General features: G+C 36.7%; 1 long non-coding RNA gene across 7 annotated transcripts in view; it reads right to left on the bottom strand.

Annotated features, from left to right (window-relative positions):
* Positions 1 to 17,821, bottom strand: part of LOC129399433 (uncharacterized) — a 417,723-nt gene that overhangs the window by 328,217 nt on the left and 71,685 nt on the right. For all 7 annotated transcript variants that reach the window (XR_008627080.1, XR_008627082.1, XR_008627081.1 and 4 more), the window contains exon 2: positions 14,399 to 14,557. This is a non-coding gene — a long non-coding RNA (uncharacterized LOC129399433). The remainder of the gene's footprint in view (positions 1 to 14,398; positions 14,558 to 17,821) is intronic.

Raw genomic sequence — 17,821 nt, 5'->3', positions numbered from 1 at the left:
GTACTCAGGAATTACCCCTGGCAGTGCTCAGGGAACCATATGGGATGCTGGGAATCCAACCAAATGTCTTACCCGCTGTGCTATCTTTCCAGTCTAGAATAAATGAATTTAAATAAAACTATTCAAAATGAAAAGGGAAAGTTTTGTTAGAAAAATAGTAAATTTTTTTTCACCCATTTCATAAAAAAAATGGTGAGGTTAAAAGAGGAAACAAGTCCTCCTGCTTTAAAAAAATTAAATATTGGATTAAAAATGTATTTTGTTAGAATCTCAAGGAAGAATTGAAGAGACAGAGGATGTCGGCAGCTCAAAGTCTAAAAAAATATTAAATACTAAGTGTAACTGGATCCATTAAGCTGCTTTTAACAAACCTGGCAAAATTATACTCAGAATTTGACAATTTTATACAGCAAAAAGAGAGGAATCCAAACAAAGAACTCTTCTATAATGGTAAGACCAATAGGAAACCCTCTTTATATTACAGTGGAAGACAAATCCACTAGGCAAAATAAACCAGAATTAAATATATATCCCCAAAACTTTCCACACCTATTCCCCAAAAGTGATTTGCAAAGGAATCTGCACTCCTGAGAAAACAAATCCCCTCTAAAAAGTTGGGAGAAAAGGGCTAGAGAGATAAATTCAGACAGTAGGCACTCGCTTTGCATGTGTTAGACCCAAGTTTGATCCCTACCACCAACATAAATCTCTAATATTAGAAATATGAGCACTGTAGCACTGTTGCACTGTTGTCCTGTTGTTCATTGATTTGCTTAAGTGGGCACCAGTAACGGCTCCATTGTGAGACTTGTTACTATTTTTGGCACATCAAATATGCCACGGGTAGTTTGCCAGGCTCTGCCGTATGAGCGGGATGTTCTCAGTAGCTTGCTGGGCTCTCTGAGAGGGACAGAGGAATTGAACCCGGGTCAGAGGCGTGCAAGGCAAACTCCCTACCTGCTGTGCTATCGCTCCAGTCTAGAATTAGAAGAACAGGTTGCAAATCAACTAGGCTTTAAATGGTGAAATAAAGGCCAACTTGGAAATATAAAGGTAATAGAAAAGTAAAAAAGCAGTGATTTATTATATTTGGATAAAAAGAGGAAGAGTATCTAGAAATTTTTCAAGGTAATAACTAAAATTGATGCTCAATGGTGGTATTTCATGGAAGACTGAAATTTTAAGACTCACTAAATAGGGATATAGATAAGAATGACTTAAAAAATAATGAATGTCTGGAAAAATAATATTGGAAAAAAATGTTAAAGCATAGGGGCCAGAGTGATAGTACAGCGGGTAAGGCTCTTGCCTTGAGTGTGGCGAACCAGAATCCAGTCTCCAGCATCCCAGTGGTACCAGAAACTGCCAGGAATAGATACCTGAGTGCAGTTCCAGATAAGCCTGAGCAAAAGTGAGAGCAAGTGTAAAAGACATGAATAACTGAGTAAAGAGAGTTAATTTAGATTTAATAAGAACTGAGAATGAAATCAAGTGAAAAAAACAACAACTAAGAATTTTTTTAAAAACTTATGAAAGACTCAAGATACTTGAGAAATTCAGAATAAGATAGATTAGAAGAAATATACATTATGGTAAAAGCTCTAGGGTTTAATTGTAAATTTTTTATAACAAATCAAAAAATATTTTAAAGAAAAATATAAAACAAATATCACTTTCAAAAAGACAATAGTCAGATAATGAACCACTTTTTCACAAGCAATGTTAAAAGTCAGAAGGCAATCCAATTATACTTTAAGTTGGTTGGAAGGAAATGGAACTCTAAACTGATAAAAAATATTCAGGACTGACAACAAAAAATATATTTTCAGGCAAACACAATTGTTTATCCTTGTAGCAAAAGAATGCACAAAAAAGTATATCAAATAGAACAAAATGATTTCCAGACAGAAGATCTGTGATATAAGATGAAATGAAGAATATAAGTGATTACACAAAGCTGTCATTCCCTTGTACTCTGCCTTCCATCATTACAGTTAAGAAATTGCTATTCCTCTGAATATTGCTTTCTTTGTCTTCATTTCCTATATAATTTTTAAATTTGCCTTTTTTTCTGTTATCCTGAATTTTTATTATAATACTACTACTGAGAATGGGCTTCTATTATTCAATTATATGTACATCTGTTTTCTTGAATTTGTGGATAATATGCTTCAATAGTTTCTGAGAAATTGCCATTTTATAAATTTCCTCTGAAAATATTCACAACACATTATTGTGTGTGTCATTAAGGGGAAAAAGTATATGTCAACCCAGTATATATGAAGAACAATTAAAATTATACAATAAGAGAAATAGTACAATAAAAATTGACAAATTTAAATATATATGACCAGTGAAAATATAAAATAATTTATCTGAGCATTAAAAGATCATCATCATTCATCAAAAGGACGAAAATAAAAGATTTACCACAGAAAATATTATTGAGAATACAAAGGCAATAGAACTCACATACATAGGTGGAATTAATATTAAACATAGTGATCACTTTGGAAAAAAGCTTTGCAGGTTTTTTCTAATTAAACCAATACCTACCAAATACAGGCATTTCCCTGCTTAGTACCTACCAAAATTACATTAAAGCATTATCAATATAAATGTGTATGAAGAGTCATAGACCTTCATTCGCATTAGCCCTGTCATACTCTTACAATAGGAAATTATTCCATAATTAATATATATATTTTTTCTGTCGGGAAGAACTGGGGCACACTGAAAGTACCGAAGGCATATTTTTAGTTCTGCATTCAGGGAATCACTCCTGGTAGTGACTGGGAGACATTATGGGGTGCTGAAAATTGAATGAGTGTCAGCACGGGCAAGTCCAACCTGCTGAACTATCATGCCAGTTCAAATAATATACTTCTTATACACACAACAATATGCATAAATCTCAAATGTATTATATATAATAAAATAATCTGGATTTTTTTAAAAGTCCATACTTTTTTAGGAAGTTCTTGAAAAAATTAAACTAATCAATATTGACAGAAATAAGACAGGGTTGCATCAAAATGGAGGTGGAGGTAGGAATATATTATAAAGTGGGATAAGGATACCTTGAGGAAAGACAATTACATTCAACAAACTGGTTTTTATGATGGCCTTAGGAGTTGTACATGTGTCAAAATTCACCAATTACACATTTTAAATGTGAAGTTTATTATATGTCAATTAAAATGAAATGAAGAATTTTAGAAAATGCAGCAAAAATACCTGTCCAGAAGATTTAAAAGGACACTGGGGAGGATAAATGATAAAAGTTAATCAAACATCTATTGCTTTTACTTCAGATGAATAATGGGACAGTGCTATAGTGCATTTACTATACAGGTAGACACTTAACAGATATTTTACATGAAAGACGTTTACCATAAATTTTTAAACATGAGCTACCTTGCTATCTTACTATTAAAATAGTGTGTATCTTGTTTATATAATTTTAGAAATATCCCATACCTTTTTTGGAAGTAAAAGCAATAGTTTGGACACCCAGTAAAATATTTTAGTATCTTTGAATGTTATTATTGCTGCTTTTATAAAACAGAGGGAAACAAAATATGATGTGTATTAATTTAGCTGATCAATAAACTAGAAAGGCCATATGCATATTCAAGTGGAATTAACCTATATTTTCCCTCCTTTTAGTTTTAACTCAAGAAAGGCACAGTATCTGTGAAATATCTTGCATTTTTTATTAATGTGTTTTAGTAAGACAACTATAATTTGTTGTCTTTGTTTTGTTTCTTTGGCTTTTGGGCCATCCCTACCTGGTGGTGCTGAGGTATTACTGCTGCTCTGCATTAGGAATTATTCATGGAGGTGCTCAGGGGACATATAGAATACTGGGGATCAAACCTGAGTTGGTCATGTGCAAGGCAAATGCCCTACCCACTGTTCTATATCCCCATCCCTATAATATGTTGTCTTAAACTTTAAATTTAGTTAGTTTATCAAATCATGTTCATTTGTTCATATAAAGAACATTCTAAAATTAATGTTACCATGTTTTTTTTTAAATTTTATTGAATCACCATGTGGAGGGTTACATAGTTCTCAGGATTATGTCAATTATACAATACTCAAACACCCTTCCCTTCACCAGTGCCCCTATTCCATCACCAACCACCCAGTATACCTCGCGCCCCCCCCCGTCCCCGGCCTTGTAACTGATAAGTTTCACTTCGTTTATGCTGTATCTTGGTTACAATCTATGTTTCAACACATAACTCACTATTGTTGCTGGGGTTTCAAACAAGTCCCATTGTTTGTTACATAACTTTTCTATTTTGTTCCCCCCTCGTCCCGCGCCACCGAGTTCACGCCTGTTTAGTATTCACCACGCTGCCTGACAAAGGGAAAAAAACCGGAAAAGATGGTTATTTCCTGCCATCAGCCAGCGTGGGGCTCTGGCTTAGTTGATAGTCTGGTAGAAAGTCTGCAGTTTCTGGAACCAAAAGTAGTGTGCTGGCATCGGCTCCAACTCGAGATTCCACCAGCGTCCCGCTGTTCCATGTACATAATACTTTATTCCCTTGTATCCCATTCCCATGCCACCAGGTCCGTGTCAACTTAATGGACATCATACTATGGTTAACGCCATGCCGCGTTTCTTCCTGAGAAAGAAGGATATTTCTTCTCAGCTGGCGTGGGTATATGGCTTAGTTCAATCTAGAGAGATGGTTACCATTTTGGTTGCCTTCAATATTTCAACAAAAACTTACTATTCTTGTTAGGGTTTCCCACCAAAGTCCAACCCGTTAAAAGGGAACCATTTCATATTGCTGATGATTAGATGACATTAGGTCGCGCGGCCGCGGTAGCAGCCGCGCGGTTTTGGGTTTCTGTATAAAGTCCAGGGAAAATTCTGCCTGAAATTCTATCACTGCAATCTTTTACCCATTTATGGTGCTCATAAGATGGGAAAACCTAGAGAAATACCGGGCCCCCGCACGGGTGGAAGTGGGAAAGCTCCCTTGTCCTCCTCAGTCATACTGGGGCTGCGGGCGCGGCGAAGTGGGGAAGCCCACGTGGCTGCACTCTCTTTAAGTGTCCGAGGTGGGCGGAGACCGGTACTTCCCCGCCCTCGATCTCCCGCCAGCCGCGCCGCGCATTTGGGTGCGTGTCTCCATTTTGTGCTCAGAGAAGTGGGGTGGAGGCTGTGCTGTGCCCAGGAGAGGTTGAGGGAGAGAGAGAGAGATTAAAAAAAAGAGAAACGCCAGGCCCCCGCACGGGGGGCCTGGCGGAAACGCTCAAATCACATACTGCAGGTTGTTGAGTGGGCTGCTGGTGTCCACAGCAGCTCCCTTGTCCTCCTCAGTCCTACTGGAGCGGCGGGCGCGGCGAAGTGTTACCATGTGTTTAAATGTGTAATGTGGTGGGGTAAAATGATGACAGTAAATTTTAATTTATTCTTTAATTTGTATGATGATTTTTCACATTTTAATTTTTATTAAAACAATATTGAATTATACATCATATAATCCTTAGTTCATTTTTATAAATCAACCTCTGTATTTATTAAACTACGTTAAATTGGCCCCCAAAAGTCCAATTGTCTTTCACTGTACAACTGATCCTTCCTACCAGAGTAACTCATGTGTGTCTCCCCACTTCCGTTTTGGTAATCACAAACTGGTCCTATGCTATAAAAACTTGTTTTGCTTTAGTTAGTCCACTGGTTTTGTCCATTGCACTGCCCAGTAAGTAATATTGGAAAATATAATAACAAATAATATAGAGTATAATCAAGTGTGGTTTTGTCTTTATGCAGATATCTTATGTAATTAAGATTAATATCATATAGGTCCATTCATATTATTGAAAACAAAGAATCTCATGTTTTTTAAAAGACTGAGTAGTAATCCATTCTGTTTTGTACATGTTTATCTCCACTTACATAATAATAGGTACATTGGTTGTTTATTGTCCTTAACTATTATAATGCTACAATAAACATGGGGAAACATATATTCCTTCAAATTAGTATTTACATGTTCTCTGGATAAATTCTAAAATTTGAATAAGGTCATATGGAATTTCTAATTAAATTTTTGAAGCATTTCCATACTGCTTTCTACAAAAACTTCCCTTCTAAAGACAAATACCTTTGTCTTTGTCTTTATATATGAATATTATAATAAGAAACAAAGCAAGGGAATAGAAAAACCTGTACATATTGACAACAGAATACTGACCTGGGCTGCAAAGGTGAGAGGTGAGATGTAGTGGGTAGAGGAGAAATCTTTGGGACAGTGGCAGTGTTATTTATGCTCTGGTGGCAGAGAATAATATCATAAGTATAAAAAACTATTCAGAATTAGATTTATAACATGTTACTTCATCATCTGAAGTCCCTTCTCTCTATATCCTCTCCAATACTGTATCTTCCCAATAACACTCATTCTCTTAATTATCATTTGCTTTTTCACTAATGATTTTTATATTTCTCTAATAATGAAATCTCTTCATTATTGTCATTTGTATGCATTCTTTGGAGAACAGATTCTTTACCTATTTTTAGTTGGGCTGATTAATTTTTTGTCTGTTTTGCATTATTATATATTAACAATATCAAACCCTTGTGTATGTAGTCTACAAATATTTTCACTTGTTCATTAGGATGTCCTTTTGTGGCTTCTGTTTATTTGGGGGCCACACCAGAGATACTTAGGCTTGGCTAAATCAGGACGATCTGGGATTCTTGCTATCAAATCCAGGATGACCTTATGCAAGGCAAATACCTTATCTGCTGTAATATCTTCCCAGCTCATCTTTTTTATTTTGATAAGTTATTTTGCTCTACAGAAGCTCCCCCCCAGGGGATGTTATTGATAGAATCTCATACGTATAATGTCCCAACACCACACCCTCCACCAGTGTCTGCTTACCTATACATTGTCTTAGCATCTCCTCCACACAACCCTTGTTTCCTCATCCCCCATATTTGACAAGCTCAGTTCCATAGACTACTTCTCAGGTTATATTGATTTTGATCATCTCTTTTTCCCTTACTATTAATTTTATATGCATATCTCATGTATGAGAGAAATCATTCTGTACTTGTTCCTCTCCTTCTAACTAACTTCATTCCATATAACAATCTTGTTTCATGTGGCAGTATATTGCATTTCATCTTTACTTATAGCTAAGTAGAATTACATTATGTATATAAACCAAAGGTTTTTAAAGTTTTATGCAGTCCCTTTTGTTTATTTTCATTTTTGTTTCTTTTGATGTTAGAGTTGATTCTCCAGGAGCATCTGAGGAATGTTGAGGAGAAAACATATTCCCTATGTTTTCTTCTAAATATGTTGTGGTTTCTGGATCTTACGTACAAATATTTATTTTAAATTACCTTTGTGTATGGTATAAGATAGTTATCTAATATCAATCTTCTGTGTGAGACCAATTTTCCCTGTATCATTTATTCAAGAGACTTTATGCTCTAGCTCCATTGTTCTAAATTACTTATGTGAGTGAGTCCATATGTGAGTGAGTTTGTTTCTGAGCTTTCAGTTCTATTTCATGATCTGTGTGCTTTTATTCCAATACAATGCTATTTTGTCTTGGATTATAGAAATGAGAATATTAAAGAAGAAGCAGAGTGGTTAGGAGGTAGATTGGTGATAAAATAGGACATTAGTCAAGTATCTTGGACATACTGGTGCTAAAGAGGTAAAGTAAATATGTATGTAAAAACCATTAAAGTCAACATTAATGTTGACTTTACTATAATGAGTATAATTATTTTTAAATGAGTTTGTTAAGGGAGTAGAGTAAGGGGGCTGGAGCGATAGCATAGCGGGTAGGGCATTTGCCTTGCATGTGGCCAACCCAGGTTCGATTCCCAGCATCCCATATGGTCCCCTGAGCACCAGCAGGAGTAATTCTTGAGTGCAAAGCCAGGAGTAACCCCTGTGCATCACCGGGTGTGACCCAAAAAGCAAAAAAAAAAAATGGGAGTAGAGTAGGGGGAGGGAGAGAACTTGGGTCTTTGGGAAGGGGCACTGACACTCCCCAGACTCAGTGGTGAGTAGGAATTGGAACACATAATGCATGTAACTCTGCTAGTAATAGCTTTGTAAATCCTAGTGCCTAAATTGAAGGAAAAAATTAATTTGGTGATACCAAATGAATCACCAGCTTAGAACTCAGCTGATTAGCTTTAAATTTTACAGTAGGTGGCACCATAGCTTAATTTTTTTATTACTTTGGTTATTGCTGGCTAACAAGTGCTTCAGTCAAGTGAGGTGCTACTTCAAACTCAAGGGTGTTTTCTGGGTGGGGAGAAGGAGTTGCTATTTGGGAAGTGCTGGAGCAGGGCTAATTCTCATTAATGGCCTCTCTGTTATCTCTCTTTTGTGGAGACAAAGATGTAAGAATTGGAAGCCAATGCACAATTGATACACTTCATGGTGCTAGTATAGATCTGAAGAGGTAGGAGAATACATTCATTCTAAAGTGCTTTTTCCATTTGATTCATTATGTAGCCCTGGCCCTCATGGAGCATTTTAGCTCTACTTTGGGCTTGACTGGAACCAAGAATATATACCAGAACACTGTCTCTGCTTCCCAGAGTCTTCAATTGTTCTGCCCTTCCTAATGTCAACCTCCACATAATAATTTTCACTCATCTTCCATCACACTTTCCAAATGTCAACCTCCACATAATAATTTTCACTCATCTTCCATCACACCAATGCATGGCTCTCCATAGTGTCTCTCTAATAAACTATCTATTGGTTTCTAAGATTTACTGAGTGCTTTAGATTTACTGCTATCCTGTGGGATCCGACCAGTGGTTTCTTATTTCTGGGTAATTATGAGTTGGCCCTCTTGTGAGCACAGCAAGGAGCATCCTGTGTTAGAATTTCTGAGTTTGTATGTTGTAGTAACATAACCTAGATACTAACTTCCCCTTGAATTGCATAACTGATGCGCTAGCTAGCACAAAACAATGAGCATACCCAAGAACAAAACCTTTCACTGGGACCTGTGTCCTGAAAACCAAAACTATAACTGATCCATTGTTTCAATTACAGGTTCAGGGCAGATAAAGACAAGAGTTAAAAATTCCAAGGTTCCGGTCATAGGAAGGTTGTCACATCTTTGGGGAGTTCTACATCACTGCAAACACTTCTTACTGTGAATATTGAAAGAAAATTCACTGGTGTGTTTATTTGACATAAATTACTCGTCCTGACTGAGATCAGGAATAAAATTAATGAAGATGTGCCGAGTATCTGGAATGACATAGAAATAACACAGAATTTTTTAAAAAAAATCATGTCACAAAGTTTTTTATAATGTACATATTATACAGATTCTGTCTTTCCAATAGCCAAAAAGTAAAGAAACATACTATTAATTTTAATGCAAAAATAAAATTCTAATGCCTTATTTTATATCTTTTTAGAATTCAATGTTAGACATTTCACTCTGTTCTCCTGGTTTACTTTTTATATTCTCTACTTCTTTTTTCTTTCTATGTTGCATATTCAACTTATCTCTTCTCTTCACCTATATTACAATTAACCAATTATTTCTTATTTTATGTCAAACTTAATACAAAAATCTATCCTTTAAGAAAACAAGTTGGCTAATATTTGAATTCAGAAAATTTGCCATTATTTAAAAGTAATTGGATCAATTTTATTGTTGTCTTTTCCCTATAGGAGTTTTCTTTTAAATTTTTTTAGGTTTGGGCACCAAACCCAGCTGTGGTCAGAGCTTACTACTGGCTGTGCTCAGGGATCATTCTTGAGGGGACCATAAGTAGTGCCAGAGATAGATCCCAGATCAGCTGTGTGCAAGACAAGTGCCCTAACTGCTGTATTATCTTTCCAGCTATTACCCCATGGGTATTTTCATGTGTTCTTTTTGTAATAATTGGCCACTGATTTATATTTGAACATTTGAAGATATGTTTGTATTTTTGTTTTCTATGCTAGTGCTTATTCAAGATTTCTTATTTTATTGTATTTAGTACTGCTAAATCTTCTTTAAAATATTGCAAATGAAGCCTGAGAAATGTTGTTTTACTCCATTGGTATAGTGTACCCAAATCTAGATACTCTATCAGTTGTGACCATAATAAATTTAATTTGTAACTTGAGGATTTCTGAAGTAATCAGACATGTGTGCATGGCATGTATATATTTGCAAGAAAACAATTATGGCAACAAGTTTTTTCAAAACCATTTCCTCTACTGTGATCAATGGCAAGCCAAGCCTTAGCACTTCGAAAGCCACTCTTAGTGCCTCTAGCACTGTAGCACTGTCATAGCACTGTCCTCCAGTTGTTCATTGATTTGCTTGAGTGGGCACCAGTAACACCTCCATTATGAGACTTGTTGTTACTGTTTTTGGCATATCAAATATGCCACGGGTGGCTTGCCAGGCTCTGCTGTGCAGGCGGGATACTCTCAGTAGCTTGCTGGGCTCTCCGAGAGGGACAGAGGAAATGAACCCACGTCGGCCGCATGCAAGGCAAACATCCTACCCACCGTGCTATCGCTCCAGTCCAACTCTTATTGTCTATATATAACTATTTGGAGGGAATTTTATATGTATGAAAAGTCTTCTATAAGACAACTTGCTTAGGTGTGATTTCTATTTCCTTTATATTTCAGTACTATTTGCATCAAATTTAGGTTGACAAATTCTGTCAGGAAGGAGCAGATCAGATGGTCACTTTTTTACACTTACTTTTCATTGTTCCATTTTAATTTATTTCATCAGTTTATTATATTTTGAATTATTTTTATATATTTATATTTAAATTATTTTTCCAACAATTTTTATTTCTGATGCAAATTTGTGATATATATGAATGGTGGTAAAAGGTTGTTAACTATGCTAAATACCTACTCCCACACTATAGGAAATGGAAGTCTTAAAAATCATTAAAACAATTTTTAAAACGTAAAACATACAAAGTTTATACTGGTTACATGATTTTGAATGTGAAAATAATAATCTGTGACTTCTCAGCTGCCTCATGAAAATGCTTGCAGATATACTATAATATATATTTTTAATCTTTTTATGTCACAATATGGTATTTTACTACTTACAAACAGGATGAAACTGCACTAAAATATCCAGACACACTGATTATTTTTAAGGTCATCTAGAAATCCTATCCCCATAGCTGCACAGGTACTTCTCTAGACTTATTCCTTTATACTTAATGTTTTACCCAGTCATGAGTTTTCTAGCAATACCTTATGTATTTATTTTGAAATTAAATCAATTATCTCATTGCTAATTCAACTTTCATTTTCCATCTTTAAATAAGCTAATGAAAAGAAAGTAAAACATTGTTGCAGACTAGTTATTTGAAGGAAAATTAAGTATACAAATAAGCATAGTTCTAAATTTAATTATTGGTTTTCATAAAATCATGACAAATATTTACTCTTAGTATCAACAGTTTGATTTTTTATTTATTCTCCCAGGGTCAAATTAAAGATTTACGCTTGAAACTAAACCAGTCTTATCTTACTAATATTCACATTTATATTTATATACATAAATATATTTGATGGTTGACTGCAATTGAATCAATAATTCACCATTTACCCATAAATATGAAAAATAGCAAAATAAAACAAGTATTATATTTCTTATTACATTTTATGTCAATATATTATTTTATCACAGATTCCTCCAACTGGCATATGAAAGTCAAAAATAAGTTCAAAGCGAGATAAGATATGCATAAACATATAACATAAATGTATGTTAATATATGTACATTTAATTGTATAAGTGTGTGTGTTTATAAGAGGCAAGAAGTGACTTAAAAGAGGATGGAGGGGCTTTCCGCTGCTGCCGCTGCACAAGCAGGACCTCAGAGGCCAAATGAACTACTTTGGACACCAGCAGCCCACAGAAATGCCTCCAGACTATGAACTGAGCCTCTACCCCATGCGGTGACAGCGGGGCAGGGTCTTTCTCTTTTTTTTCTTTCTCTCTCAACCCTTCGGCACAGCATGGCGATCACCACTTTCTGAGACGACAGCAGGGAAGGGTTTCTCTCTCCAGGGTTTTCCATCTTATGAGCACCACAAAAGGGAAGTAAAAGCTTGCAGTGATGCAATTTCTGGCAGAATTGTCCCTGGACTTTATACAGAAATCCAAAACCTAATATCACTTAATTGTCAGCAATGTGAAACGGTTCCGTTTTAGCAGGTCTGACTTTAGGGGGAAACTCCAAACAAAAATAGTGAGTTTTTTGTTGAAATATTGAAGGTAATCAAAGTAGCAGCCATTTCTCTAGACTGTGAACTAAGCCATAGCCCCATGCCAGCTGAGGAGAGGAAATATCCTTCTTTCTCGGTTCTCTTCCTTTTTCGGGAAGAAACGCAGCATGGCGTCAGCCATATTATGATGTCTATTAAGCAAGAACTAACTTGGGAAAAAAGGAAAAAAATTTTATGTACTTGGAGTAGCGGGACACTTGGGCAGTCTCTGGCCAGGGCCGATACCAGTGCATGCTACACCGAAATTCAACCCGGGTAGCCACACTTTTGTGTGGCCACTTACTTGCTGATCTACCAGAATCCGGAAACCAACTAGACTACATATGGTCCCAGAAACTGCTTACAGACATGTTGCTAGACTGTCAACTAAGCCATAGCCCTATGCCGGCTGCGGACAGGAAATATCCCTCTTTCTCGGTTCTTTTCCCTTTGCCGGACGGTGTGGCGTCAGTCATATTATGAGGATTATTAAGCAGGCACAAACTTGGTGGCGCGGGAAGGAGGGGAAAAAAAAGTTATGTACTTGGAACAACGGGACTTAATATCTCTTCATTCTCAGCAATGGAAAACTAATTATCAAATGCTTCCTTGGCAGTAGGGCTGTCTTTCTTGGGGGGAAACTCCAACAACAATAGTGAGTTTTGTGTTGAAATATGGAATGTAATCAAGGTAAAGAGAAAATGAAGTAAAATTTATCAGTTACCCAGGTGGGGGTGGGGGGCGGGGGGCGAGAGGTAAACTGGGGTTTTTGGTGGTGGAATATGGGCATTAGTGAAGGGATGGGTGTTTGAGTATTGTATAACTGAGACATAAGCCTGAGAACTTTGTAACCTTCCACATGGTGATTCAATAAAATAAATTAAAAAAAAAAGAGAGGATGGAGGGTCCATGTGATCAAGAACTTTGATTGATTTCCCATTAACACATGAATACATGATTGGATGGTGCCACAAACACTTATATACTTAGGTATCACAAATCAGACTAGAAAAATTACTAATGGACATGAATACAGTAATACAGTCTCAGGTCACTGTATATGGGAACAATTACTACTCTTGCTACTATTGCTGGGACTGCTATTAGGGTTATTGCTACTGATTCCATTAGAATATCAGTCCTCAGAGATGTTCTTATGCTTTTCTTTTCTAGCATGTCACAAGTAAGAGCTATAACATTAAGAACATCTGGTGGTCAGTGTGCTTCTTACTGTCCACAAGAACCTGAAGCTAATTAAAGATGCTTGTAACACATACACACCCCTATATGTGTGTATTTTTATATAATATATATAAATCATATGGTATAAAACATATAGTATGCTTTGTGTTATAATCCCTCTATGAAACTCCAAATATGGGGGCCAGAGCAATAGCACAGCAGGTAAGGTGCTGCTTTGCATGCAGTCGACCTGGGTTCAATTCTCAGCATCCCATATGGTCCCAGCACACCACCAGGAATAATTCCTGAGTAAAAGCCAGTAGTAACCCCTGTGCATCGCTGGGTGTGATCCAAAAAGCAAAAAGAAAGAAAGAAAGAAAGAAAGAAAGAAAGAAAGAAAGAAAGAAAGAAAGAAAGAAAGAAAGAAAGAAAGAAAGAAAGAAAGAAAGAAAGAAAGAAAGAAAGAAAGAAAGAAAGAAAGAAAGAAAGAAGGAAAGAAAGAAAGAAAGAAAGAAGGAAAGAAAGAAGGAAAGAAAGAAAGAAAGAAGGAAAGAAAGAAAGAAAGAAAGAAAGAAAACTCCAAACATAATAGTCACTCCTGAGAGATATAGAACAATTCAGAATAGTCTGAAGAAAAATGTTCTACAGCTAACTATAAATGTCATTATCAAAATCTGCATGAATCAAGGTTCAAACAGTATTTAACTATGAGAAGTTGGACAAGTCTTTAAAGTATGAATCAATCAAGCTGGATATTCAGGAACACAGAAATTGCTTCAAAACATTTCATATAGAAAAAAAGTGCTATAGTGATTGCATAGTTAAAGTACTATTAGGATAATTACTAAGCAAAAATAAGGGAAATAAATTATACTTGAAAAATATCAGAAAATAAAAATCCCTGATTCTTACTTTTCTACAAAGAACAACACAAAGAAATCACTCACCAAAGTTTATGACTTTCACCTCTGCAGTCCATATAAATGTGCCTCCACATCAGAACATAAATGACTTCTCTTCTTCTAGATGACCTGCTTGGTAGACTTCCAAAAAAGAAAGTAAGAATTCTGGGGAATCACTTCCAGTAGGTTCCCAGTGTTTCAGACCTGCCAATACAGGGGAATAAAAAAGAGCAAAAACATTGCTAAATTTCTAACAATCATAACTACAAAAAATATATATCAAGCATTGTCTATACATCTTAGTGTCTTCAAACATAAAAACATTCTCTGCTAGCTGGAGCCATATTACAATGGTAGGGCATTTGCCTTGCATGTGGCCAACCCAGGTTCAATCCCCGACACCCCAAATAGTCAGCCCCCTGAACCTGTGAGGACTGATCCCTGAGGACAGAGCCAGGAGCAAACCCTGAGCACTGCTGGGTATGGTCCCAAAACAAAACAAAACAAAAACACACTCTCTGGAGTGCCTATTCAATAGTTTTTTTTTCTCTTAATATGAAATCCCCTAACACAAAAGAAAAAATAAATGTATATAAACATGAACATAAGTCTATTCAAATATAGTTACAGATGTTAGAGAGGTAGAGATAGTATAGGTATAAAAAGTATTTCAAAAAAGAACCAGCAACACAGATATACAGAAACTGTGAATAATCTCTAAAATATAGAAAGCATCTGGAATCAGTGCTGACAGTGATGGCAAACACCGATCAAACATTCAGGACAGTATCACTGTAAAGACTTAAAATACAATCTAAATTGAACTGAAAAGACAAGCATAAAAGTATTTTGGAAAGTCAATAAAACAAATTAATTAAAAGACTGAATTTAGGAAAATAAAACCAAGTCGTTTCACTCTTGCAATGTATGATAAATTAAAATTGAAGACATATCTTTATTAGTTTTCATTTTCACTTTAAAAACAATTTTCATACAACTTTATTTTTATAATAAGTATGCTTTACATTGAAAAATAAGTTATTTGAGCCTTTCTGCGACTTCACGAGCTGGACCCCGGAGGCAATTGAACTAATTTGGACACAAGCAGCTCCTGGAGAGGCCTCCAGGTTGTGATGGGAGCCCCTGGCCCATGCTCCGCCAGCGGGGCAGGGTTTTTTCCCTCTCAACTCTTCCTTATTGGGCACAGCAAGGCAACAGCCGGTTTTTAGAACACAGAATGCAGGTACCCGCAGGACGCCCAGGAGATCCCAGGGGGCAGGTTTGCTGGTCCCACCCTTTGCCAATATTTAAGCACAGCGCCCCATGGGTACAGTCCTTTCTGCAGCTTCACGAGCTCGACCCCGGAGGCAATTGAACTAATTTGGACATGAGCAGCTCTCGGAGAGGCCTCCAGGCTGTGATGGGAGCCCCTGGCCCATGCGCAGCCAGCGGGGCAGGGTTTTTCTCTCCAGGCTTCTCCATCATATGAGCACCACAAAAGGGAAGTAAAAGCTTGCAGGGATGCAATTACTGGCAGAATTTTCCCTGGACTTCATACAAAAAAACCAAAATCGCACGGCCTAGTATCTCTTAATTGTCAGCAATGTGAAACGGTTCCTTTTTAGCAGGTCTGACTGTGGGGGAAACCTCCAAACAATAATACTGAGTTTTTTGTTGAAATATTGAAGGTAATCAAAGTAGCAGCCATTTCTCTAGACTGTGAACTAAGCCATAGCCCCACGCCAGCCGAGGAGAGGAAATATCTTCCTTTCTCGGCTCTTTTCCCTTTTCTGGGAGAAACGCGGTGTGGCGTCCACCATATTATGAGGTCTATTAAGCAGGCATGAACTTAGAGGCGTGGGGATGGGAGGGGGAAAAAAAAATTATGTACTTGGAACAGCGGGATACTTGGGCAGTCTCGGGCCGATACCAGCGCATGCTCCGCTGAGATTCGACCCATGTGGCCACACACTTGTGCAGCCACATTGCTGCAGATCAACCAGAATCCGGAGGAACTACTTTTGGTTCTAGAAACTGCTTGCAGCCATGTCTCTAGACTGTGAACTAAGCCATAGCCCCACGCCGGCCGAGGACAGAAAATATCCTTTTTTCTCATCAGGCGGCGTGGTGTCAGCCATAATATGAGGACTATTTATTAAGCAGGCATGAACTTGGTGGTGCGGGAAGGAGGGGGAAAAAAATTCTATGTACTTGAAACAGTGTGACTTCATATCTCTCCAGTCTCAGCAATGGAAAACTAATTATCAAATGCTTCATTGGCAGTAGGGCTGTCTTTCTTGGGGAAAACTCCAACAATAGTGAGTTTTGTGTTGAATTATGGAATGTAATCAAGGTAAAGAGAAAATGAAGTGAAATTTATCAGTTATGCAGGCGGGGATGGGGGTTGGGGGTGCGGGGGTTGGGAGGTAGACTGGGGTCTTTGGTGGTGGAATATGGGCACTGGTGAAAGGATGGGTGTTTGAGTATTGTATAACTGAGACATAAGCCTGAAAACTTTGTAAGTTTCCACATGGTGATTCAATAAAATAAATTTTTTAAAAAAGAAGAAAAACAAGTTATTTGATTCAGCATCTAAAGTAAATTGCTTAAATGTTACAAAACACCAATTTTGGGGCTGGAGTGACAGCATAACAGGTAGGGCGTTTGCCTTGCACACGGCCGACCCGGGTTCAAATCCCAGCATCCCATATGGTCCCCCGAGCACCGCCAGGAGTAATTCCTGAGTGCAGAGCCAGGAGTAACCCCTGTGCATTGCCAGGTGTGACCCCCCCCCCAAAAAAGCCACCAATTTTCTAATTTTTCTCTAAAATACATTGTTTTGATAGTGACTATACAATTAAACAAAATAATATTTACTTAAAAGTTCTTTTAAAATAAAGTTTAACAATTCAAATGTGATAATATTCTTATGTAGAAGGATATGAAATTTAAGGTAGCTTTCCACAGGTAGCAAGTGTAGTACCAGAGCAAGTCTCCTTTATCACTAGGACTATTCTATAGATGTTTTTGTTTTGTTTTGTTTTGTTTGTTTATAAATCAGATTTTTAAACACAGCTGCCTGACGGTATGTGATTGATCTAAAGCCATAATTAATTGTCAAGAGCATACAAAGCACTAGGCTAAGTGTTCCAGTGCATATTATTCAGTCCTCCTATTTTCATTAAAAGTTCTTAATATTCTATAGGTGACAGAAACTGATATATAAAGGCAGCAATCAGTGAGTTGCTAAGTTTACATTCTAATAGAGGAAGATTGACATCAAATGGATAAGTATAAGTGAATTATGTCAAATAGAAATAAATATTAAGAAAATAAAAATGAAGAAGAGGGATGGTACATTTCTATTTTTATATAGTTGTCACCATTAAAATAAGAGTAAATAATAGGAAAAGGTTTGCAGATACCTAGGGAAATATCATTGTAGAAAAGGGGAAAAAATGTTATAAC

Source organism: Sorex araneus, chromosome 11, assembly GCF_027595985.1.
Source record: "Sorex araneus isolate mSorAra2 chromosome 11, mSorAra2.pri, whole genome shotgun sequence".
In the NCBI taxonomy this organism is placed as follows: Eukaryota; Metazoa; Chordata; class Mammalia; order Eulipotyphla; family Soricidae; genus Sorex; species Sorex araneus.
This window is presented reverse-complemented; position numbering and strand designations above follow the sequence as displayed.